The sequence below is a fragment of the Spodoptera frugiperda genome, chromosome 17 (genome assembly GCF_023101765.2).
Source record: "Spodoptera frugiperda isolate SF20-4 chromosome 17, AGI-APGP_CSIRO_Sfru_2.0, whole genome shotgun sequence".
NCBI lineage: Eukaryota > Metazoa > Arthropoda > Insecta > Lepidoptera > Noctuidae > Spodoptera > Spodoptera frugiperda.
In genome coordinates, this window is record NC_064228.1 from 502,604 (window position 1) to 513,044 (window position 10,441).

Here is a 10,441-nt window from a genome sequence, read left to right on the forward strand (position 1 = left end):
TTTTGCTAATAATTACCTAAATAACCTCACAGAACATAAAACATTAAAACCATATTACCTAAAAAGTTCTAAAAATATTTATCTTCATTTCCTCGCCACTAGATGTCGCAATAGAACTAGTGCAGCTCTATTTACTAAAGCCTTAAGAACTGTAAAGCCTAGACTCCCAAGAATAAAAGGACATTGCACTGGATCTTAAAAGATATATTTGCAGCAGTTAGCGCTTTAAACATTTACCAAGTTTCGAGATTAAGTTATAAATAACGCCTCGAAAAATTTAGAGAGAAATTTATAAAATGCAGCGGAATTTAGAAGCGGCGGCGGCGCTTTATTCTCTTTTTACCTATCCGCTTTATTCGTTTTTCGTTCAACCGATTATGGGCCTTAGGGTCTTAGCGTTTAGTTGAGAGTTGCTTTTTATTTAGTCTTCGACATAGAGGTGTTATTTCTTTAAATTATGGTTGCTTTTGTTTTTAGGATTGCTCCGAGTGTTGTTTGTTTGTAAATATTGTTCTAGCTGATGTAGTTGCAAATTGTGTGGATTTGAGTTTTTAGTTCTTAACTGTATTTTATTTCTGGAATGAATTAAGTCTTGTGGAATAATTTAAATGAAATGTGAATAATTTTTACTATGTTCTTGTGTAGTAAGTGTTTGAACGAACTATTCAAATAGCCTGTTTTGCATGCTTTAGTTTGAAAGTTAGTGATAGACATTGAAATGTTACTAAGCTAAGTAATGTAACTACCATCTCAACGGTTAACCGCCATTCAATACTCAAACCTATCACCCAAAATGTAAAGTGGACATTACAAAAACAAAATCGCTGTCGCTTATTCCTTTATCCACTGACTTAGAGCAATGTCTTGGCCACGTTCAGTTTGATTTATCCCCGTCATAATAACTGAAAGATATCTCACGTTATGTGTATAGAGATTAACAACCTTAGCTAGTCTGTACTTTAACTAAAACTAAGATTGAATCGGTAAAAAAACCCTTAGTACGAGTTTGCTTTACGTTTAAAGTAATTGAAACGAAAGTGCGTTAGGCGCTCTGATTGGCCGGCTCGAAAAAAACGTGCCAATTAGAGCGCTGAATATCGACATCAGTCAACTGTGACAGTCCACTGCTGTTCTATAATTCTCTCTTATAAAAGAGTATATTCTTATGACTGATCCGGAGCTGTGGACTACCTAACGGGTTTATCGGGGCGCTGACTCGAAGAGTAGGAGTAGGAACGAGGTGGTTTTTAGTCAGTAAGAGTCTGACACTCCCTCTCGCCTCGCTCATGGCGGGAGAAGCCATTGGATGATTTTGGCCCTTTAAAAAATGCTCTTCGGTTAGCTCTTTTGCTAATAACGACTTATTAAATACAGTTCATGTTTTCAAACAAGGTTTGTGTCAAGAAAAGATTGCCGAAAAAATTACAAATTCGCAATGTTTAAATTTTAGTAACACAAAGTTTTTTTTTTTAACAATAGAGTTGAAAAAGTTGCCAACAGTAGATACAGCACAGCTTTTGTAAAACCACATCATCAAATACTTAAAAAGGAAAACCGCTCTTAATACCTCTGTAATAAAGTCCCCTACGGTGTCAAATTATACCACAAACATGAAGTTTTGTACTTGTTGCTCTATTGAAATACAATACGTGTGGAACATCACAAATTGACCCAAATTCGCGAAGTATGTGTGTGTGTGTGTGTGTGTGCACAATTTATTTTAAATCTATTGAGTGGAAATTGTTTTAAGCACAAGAAAAATATTCCATTTCATTCTTTGTTCCAATTACCAAATTATATTTAGGGCTGGGCGCAACGTGTAGCGGGTTCGATTCCCCCACGCAGCAACATTTCGTCTTATCCACAATTTTCAACAAATTGTTGTGATGTGAGCTTATATGTATGTTTGTAAACGCACCTACGACACATAAGAAAATCCTAGTGTTAGGCAACGTTTTAAAAAGGAAAATACTGCATGCTATTTTTGATTACACTATTCTACATGACATCCATTGATCCTGCAATAAAGACTCCCTCTTTCACCATAAATCAATCAAATATCAAACATACCAACTTAACCAATAACCATCGTCAATCTTCCATTAATATCTCACAGAAAAACTAGTTGCCATATAATTTAAATCAAATAAACTTGCATTTGACACGCGCTACTAACATAGAGGGGGGAAAATAAATACTGTTGATACAAACTCTCGAACCGAATCGAAAATATATACGTACATATGTCGAGGGACCCTTTCTTGAGGTCCCATACTTACTTTTATGGAAAAGGTCCGAATCGCGACACGTCCCAAAATGTTTTGAATGCAAGGTACCACTATATTTATAGAGGACTTTTAAACGTGATGTGTTACTTACGGAATTGTATAGAAATGTTGTATTGTAAATAAATTGAAGGTTTTGCTATTTTATGTTTTAGTGTTAAGTGTTAAGAGTTTGTTTTGTTTGAAGTTGAGAAGTCAGTAAAGACCAAAACATTTTGTATCCTAACTAATATTTTAACAGCCACACTCAGAGACATTTAATGATTACTTAAAGTTTAAGTCTTAAACTATTCCTTACTAACGATATTGTTCCGAAAATAATTGCTAAATTGACTGGGACTGGGACTGATTAAACCAGTAAGTATGTCTGAAAGTAAATTTATTTATTTGTTTGTTATCTCTTAATGCCTTGACTACTCACAAATTATGTTCTTGCATACGTTATGTCTACAATCATGAGGGCAAAACTGCGGGAATAACCGAGCTTCAAAAAATTTTAAATGTGTAATGTTTTAAATACTACATTTGCATTTAAATCTTCTGCATCAATTAAACAATCCTTCAAATGACATTACTTAACATAAAGGTACTTTTGAAAAATAATAAAAAACATATTTTTAAAGAAATAAACCTTTGACATTTAATTCGACAAGTAAAGGCAAAAGGGACAGATAGTACGATGGATAATAATATGCTTTTAAAATATTTTTTTAAGAGATAAGTGTCAAATACTGCCCCTTTCTTAAGAACACGCTTTTATGAAAATAGAAATATATTCACAAGATGATTTTCTTTTTTTCTTTTCTTTTATTTCATATAAAAGGTCTTATGAAATGCAGTAGTCGCCATTTTGGATTTGTGCCAATTTGTTTCTTTTATTCCTTGATAGATGTCTCTTTTCGCAATTAATCTAAGTTGGACTGTCAACGACGCCGTTATGAATTTGATTTGGGAAAATAGCTCTTGTTGACAAAAGATGAAACTATGAATGATAAAAACTTGTCTAGTCATGCTGCATCTATACATAATATAATTATATACTGATCGAATTCAAATCTTTTATATAAACGTCAAATATGATATTTTTTATGAATTTTATATGAAATATACACTTGTGATTTGTTTCTAGAAACTTAGCTAGAAAACAATAATTAAGATATTTTATTATATTGAAAAGTCGATTATTGTATAAAATAAAAATAATTCGCAGGGTCGTTTTTTCCTACCAAGATTATACCTATTAAAACATGAGTTTATTTAATTAATATTACATAAGTAGTAATTAAAAACTTGCTACTACTTTTAATTAAAAATCACCACCATCCTTCCCACAATCACCACAAAAAAAAAATAATTAAAAATTAACCAAAAAGGAATTATCTCAATTATCTCATACCAATTACAAGACACTACACAAATGAATAAAGATCCCATGCACTTATACACATAACAGCATGTAAAGCTATATCAATTCCATAATTTATTCATTGAATTTTCAACTTTATAATCAGAACGCTTAAGTTGCAAATCAATTTGACAGAAAAGTATATTACAATTCAACTCAGCAGGTCAACCTATACCAATCTGTTAATGTTTTTTATTAGATTTTGGACTTTAAAATCAAAATGATAAAGTTGGAAATGTATTTAACAGTAAGAAGTACATAAGAACACAAGAAGTCTTGCACCAATAAATATATTAGAAATGCATTCACGGTTCAGAAACTCCTGCGCAGCGTGGGAAGATTTATATCTTGTGAATGGATCTCCTTTAGTTTTCAAGTGTTTGTTCTGTAGTTTCTTTATTGGGGAACAGAAGTCATTAGGGATGTTTTAATTAGTCTGTATATGTCATAGTATGGAGATAAAAGGTTATGTTTATAATCCTTTACATGTTTAAATTGAAATGGTTCTTATTTCTTTGCATTAGATACGGTTTTTCAATGGATATGTTAATATGATATGTGTAACGTTGTACTATGACGTCACAGTACAACATTATTTTTATATCAGAAATTCAAGTCATCAAAACCTTAGATGCATATAATTTGGTCAGTTTTGATTGTACGACAAAACTAAGTACCTATACAGATCGATTCGTTACATCGAGGGCTTCATAGTTACACACATGTCTAAAACGTTAACATTCTCCATTGCCAATATCTTATAACTTAGACCACACCAAAAATAATTAGCCTATGTGAATGCTCGAGTGATTGGTAGTCGACATCGCAACAATTAGTAGCGTGACAACCGACTACTGGTTGTTAGCAAGCGTTGCTGTCAAGCCGCCGTGTCAAACGGCTCGACCTGTTTGCTCACACAGGTTTGGATCTGATTGTACGATTACATACATTTATTTTGACTAGGTTAGAGGCTAGCAGGTTTAAGCTAGTAATATTCCCAGCAGTGCTGATGCCGACCCAGAGTTGCGGACTGCCTAGTAGGTTACTGGGGGCTCCGGCTCGAAAAGCAGGAGTAGGAACGGCGTGGTTTTTAGTCAGTAAGAGTCTGATGCCGTCTCTCGCCTCGCCCAAGGCGCGAGAAGTCATTGGGGAGTGTCCTCTGTTTGCCCAGTTGCGGCCTTTAATCCAAAATAATGTTAAATAGGAAAATCTTTTACTATACTATACACTGGTTAGTAGTGTAGATTTCCGAGTAAATTTCTCATAATACTTTACCAACCCCAGGAATCGAACTCCAAATCCTTTACTCAGTAGTTACGCTTTCAATATACGCCAAATTCAGCAAACACCTGAGTAAACCGAATAAAATGTACCAAAAATTCCGAAAATAACAGAAAAAGGGGTACATTAACACAATGGTATTACGTTTTAAAAAGTTGGCCCAACCCACAACCCTTTCGGTCCCCAAAATGTAATTCAAAACTACTGTTGTTTGTAATAAAAACGACTTGTGGTCATTTCAGTCCCACGGGATCGAATTATGGACATTTCCATGGGAAAGTAGGTCCATAATATTGCCATGGGCAGTTGATACGGTCTATTGAATAAAATTCTACGTTGAACAAAATGTTTTCTATTGAATTCACTCTTTTATAAGTGCTATTGAAGGATTGTTTGTTGAAAAAATTGGAGCAGTTTTTTGTTTGTAACATGTGGTTTATTGTTTGGAAATTGGAATGTTTTATTTTTAAATTAGGTTGGTTCTTGTTTTGGTGTAATAAATAATTACATTGCACTGTATTGTAGGAAATTGTGTGCATGTAAATACTACAGTCAAATTGGCTTACCACATATGTACCTAAATAGGCTCACCACCTATTACATAGGACTTGCAACATAAATTGTGAAAAGTGGGTGTACATTTTACAGTAGCATTACGTACCATAATGTGCACCTCTACCTACCCCTTCGAGGATTAAAGGCGTGACGATATGTATGTATGTAAATACTACATTACATTTCGAAATAGTTTCCATGTAGAGGGTACTTTAATTACAATAATTGGGCAGGCAGTGCAAATTCTACACTAGACACAACTCAGAAACTAACCTAAAGCCAAATGTCAGATATTTATACAGAACTGATGATTTTAAAGTCAAAGGTCCGAATGTATATTCAGTACTAGTAGAATTTAACATAAGGATTAGTTCTGTTTAATCTATGAAGTTTTAAGCAGAGGTGGATATATTAAATTTCAGGCAAAAATTAAGGTTTCAATTACTCTAATCTGTCGAAGTCGTCAATATAAGCCGGTAAACGGGCAGACGGATCACCTGATGGTAAACAATCGCCGCCGCTCATAGACACTTGAAACACCAGAGGCGTTACAAGTGCGTTGCCGGTTTTTTGGGGGTTAGGAATTTAAGGGTTTTTGAAGAATCGGGGATTAAGAAGATTGAGGAGCGGGATAATTGGCCCTCGGGTAACCTCATTCACACAAGGCAAGCGTTGTTTCACGTGGGTTTTCTGTGAGGTCGTGGTATCATTCCGGTTGAACCGGCCCATTTGTGCCGACGCATGGCTCTCCCACAAAATTTATATTTAAAAATAAACCTATTTATTCCTATGCTCGATTAAAATTAGCCATAATTACTTATGTAGGTAATTAGATTCAAAATTAGGAATAAAAAATAAACCTATTTATACCCTGAAACTACAGTAAGAAGCTTCTGAAAATGATTCTCTGTAAAATTCGTCAGTAAGACAGTGTTACCGGGTGCTCTAAGCGCTTTAAATTTTAAACATCCCAAGAATTTCGAGAGGAAATTATTCATCTCGCAAGCGGGCGAAGTTTCAAACTGGGGTCGGCAGAGTTTGAGGTGCTTCAACAATATTTATGGAAAATAAAATAGATAGACTACCGAAGGTGGTGGTTAAGCGGTTTTTTGAAACTTTTTTTTTGTCTGTCTTAGTTTTAAATACCTGAACGGGGCGAGTTATGGAATTTTTGCAATCTTTCTCTTTTGTTTCTGACGCGGTTTTCTTTTCCGTAAATATTTTATTTAAGAGGGGAGTGCTTTTTATGTTTTTTCCTTATTTTTTTTATATTTTTGTTGCGCACTTTCCCTTGTTCTGTGACTGCAGCTTACGTTTATATTTGAAATAAAAACTGACGTGTGTTGTGTCTTTGGTGAATATTCGCCGGGATTTTTTCTTTTGACATGACAGAACAAATGTTTGTTTTATATCTCTTTATACTTTATTTTCTCAAGCAAACATTTTTAACATTTTGCATACGTGTAGTTACGAATAAGGACTATTAATTCCTGCGAACTAAGAAATAGTTTTGGTATTTCTTTCTTTTAAAAAACGTTATCCCACACTAGGATTTTCACCTGTATCGTAAGTGTGTTTACAAACATATAATTTCAAATACACATGACACCTGAAACAACAATCTGTGGATCAAACAAAGAGTTGTTCCGTGCGGGAATGGAACCGGCGACACGTTCCACGACAGCCAGTTGCCCAAATTAATAATTAATATAAGTCCCTTACTAAAAATAACTACGACTTATAAAGGGAACTACCGCCAACGGGGAAAACCAGACTCTATGTTTACATTGCTTTAAGATCGTATTTACATTAGCATAATGTGACGTAGGGACAAGGAAATGGTCTTGAACTAAATAAATATTATGCAAAAACATACTTAGTTGTGACGTGAATAAGACATAATTTGATTTGTTTGCTTTGGTTTAAGGTACTTTAGTAAAACACATTAGCATGATAGGAATCCCCGAAGAGAATGATAAGCAGGCAATCTACGCCAACCATTTTTTTATAGACGATAAATACGATTGATTAAGAAATTTTTCTTTTATTTATAGTTTTTATTATTGTTTAAAAGGTATACCTACAGCTTCTGTATAGGTAAAGAGTATTAAATACAGTTAATACAAATAAGGCCGTTTTGTGTTTATACAATCGCCAATTACAGGTTAACCAACAAATATGATACCAAGTGATAACTTAACACTAAAAAAAAATGCATGAATTTTAGAAGAAACCTACATTAAATTTCAATAAGCCAACCTTCTCTTTTGTAGGATTAATATCTTCACTACTACAATCCAAAAAACAAACAAAGATAAAACATTTTCATTACACGAAAACCTCTTAAATAAAATCTAGCGGTTTAAACTAAAATGCAATTAAAAATTCAAAGGCCACAAACTTAAAATGAGGGAGGAGTCGCCTCCCCCAGATAAGCCAAAACTTGAGATATCTGATATTGTTTTTCAAGTTCCCTCCCGTTCCGTTCCTCTCAGTTTCCCGGAGTGAACTTGGCTTTGTTTGGTTCGTGACGTCATACATTGATTCGGATGTCATAGATTGTTTTTGTTTTTGAAGTGTCGTATTGTTTTTGTTTTTGTGTGTGTTTAGATAGATGATGATATTTGTTCTTCGATTTTTGTTTGGTTACGTACAATGCTGTTGGCATTTTTAAGTGTGGGAGAGCCATGCATCGGTGCAAACAGGCCGGCTTAACTGGAGTGATAACACGGCCTCACAGAAAAGTGACTTGAAACAACGCTTGCGTTGTATGAGTGAGGTTACCGGAGGCCCAATTACTCCCCTTCCGAATCTTCCCAATCCCTGATTCCTCAACAACCCTTAAATTCCTAAAGGCCAGCAACTCACTTGTAACGCCTCTGGTGTTTCAAATGTCCATTGATTGCTTACCATCAGAGAATCCGTCTGCTCGTTTACCATAAAAAATGTAGGATAGTTTAGGTGTTCCCTAACGCTAAGTAACTCTTAGTTATATTAGTGGTAAAAACAAAAAAAAGTACGGTAACTTAAATAGTTAAAAGAACGTAACAATAATATCAAGAGTAAGATAACTAAATGAACAATCTACATTCAAAGTTAGTACTTACCTTTGTGACCTAGATTTCATCTTACAACCTAAGCTGGTTTATCGGTATAAGTTTTATTGGAAGATAAAATGGATTATTGGAAAGACTTCGGCTCAGGTATTGTAGGAATAAAAGATGCTGAAATATCTTGAAGTATGATTTTCAGGAGTTTTAAAGATAATTTTGTACTACCCAATGTTTGATATGGATTTGTTTTTTATCTTTTTATCTAATTATCATGGTTGAGTAAGGTATTATTATACGTTTTCACACTCCAAATTCTAAGTAATAGCATGCGGACTCAAATCATGTGTCGTCAGTCAGTCTTTCTCGTTGGCCGAGTGGTTGCAAGTGCGACTACTAGGGAAGGGGTCTTGGGTTCAATTCCCGGGTCAGGCGAATCATTGCTGGGATTTTTTCGGTTTTAAAATTTCTCAGTTGTAGCTCGGAGTCTGAAAAGGTGCCTAGTAAAATAGCAATAGGTTCACCCCCTATTACATGAGACTTACAACATCAATTGTGTAAAAGTGGGTGTACATTGTATAGCGGCATTACGTGCCGTAATGTGCACCTCTGCCTTCCCCTTCGGAGATAAAAGGCGTGACGATACTTAAAAAAAAATACTCTCTCACAACATATAAGTACTGCGTTTGGTTGGAGGCTTTCTTTCTTTTATGAAATAAATTACTGACTATCTATTAAAGAATAACAAGCGTTGTAATCATTTATATTTCAAAAACATAAAACCTTTACATGAAACTAAATTCTACATCTCATACAAAAATTATCTATCTGATATATTTTATATTGTAATACAGCGAAGAATACGTTCGGATCTATATTACGGATTTAAATCATCTATCCTGCTCTATCTCTTTAAAAATATATGAGAAGAAAAGAGACGAACATAGCTTATCTTTTCAATAATCTTCCCTAACCGTGGGAAGACTGACGGACCGTGAATTTCAATATTAATACGATATTCTCTCTACCGAGTAATAGTTTGTTTCATAAAAATCTATTATAGGGTCCCTTTTCTTGGCGTATTACCAAAAAGAAGTCGGTTTTTTATAATAAGTCTATCAAAAATGTCGGTATACTCGTATATTGCAATAAGACTTTTTACTGACATAGTAATTATATGACCATCCACTACACCACCACATTGATCCGGAGCTGCAGACTACTACAGAAAAGCAGGAGTAGGAACGGGGTGGTTTTAAGTCAGTAAGAGTTTGACACTCCCTCTCGCCTCGCCCAAGGCGAGAAAAGTGACTGGGTGATTTTCCCCCCTCAAAAAAAAAAAAACTACTCCACCACCCCGTGATACAGTAATTGTGTGACGATAGAATAAAAACACATTTGTCACCAGTTCACCACCCTTGCGCTTCCCGTGGGTGCTGTGAGCCGACTTAAAGACTACACATGTGGAAGATAGAACAGGAGCGCTCCCTGATAAACCTGTCTGTCAAGTGCGGGGACACATTTTTCTTGTTTTGCCTTTCTTTAAAAAATGTTGGACCTTACTAGGCTTTTCTGGGCTCGTTGTCATTGTACCTTTCGTAAAATATAAGAAACTATACAAAAATATAATATACTAGCTTCTGCCAGCTGTTTTGCCCGCGATCGCGTGGGTTAAATAGTATCCTATTAAGCCTACCATCAATCCTACCAAGTCAACTCAAACCTCATTGAATTATGTTCAATAAGTGCAGCGTAATTGACAGACAAACAAATAAACAAACTTTCACATTTATAATATTAGTGTGATATTAACCACTCCATTTGAGTTATCATTCACACATTTCTCATTAATACAAACTCATCCA

The 10,441-nt window shown here is 34.7% G+C and overlaps 1 protein-coding gene across 3 annotated transcripts in view; it reads left to right on the top strand.

The window, feature by feature from the left end:
• The window catches only part of LOC118276606 (nephrin), a 284,280-nt gene that overhangs the window by 224,801 nt on the left and 49,038 nt on the right, over nt 1-10,441 (top strand). The window lies entirely within an intron of this gene.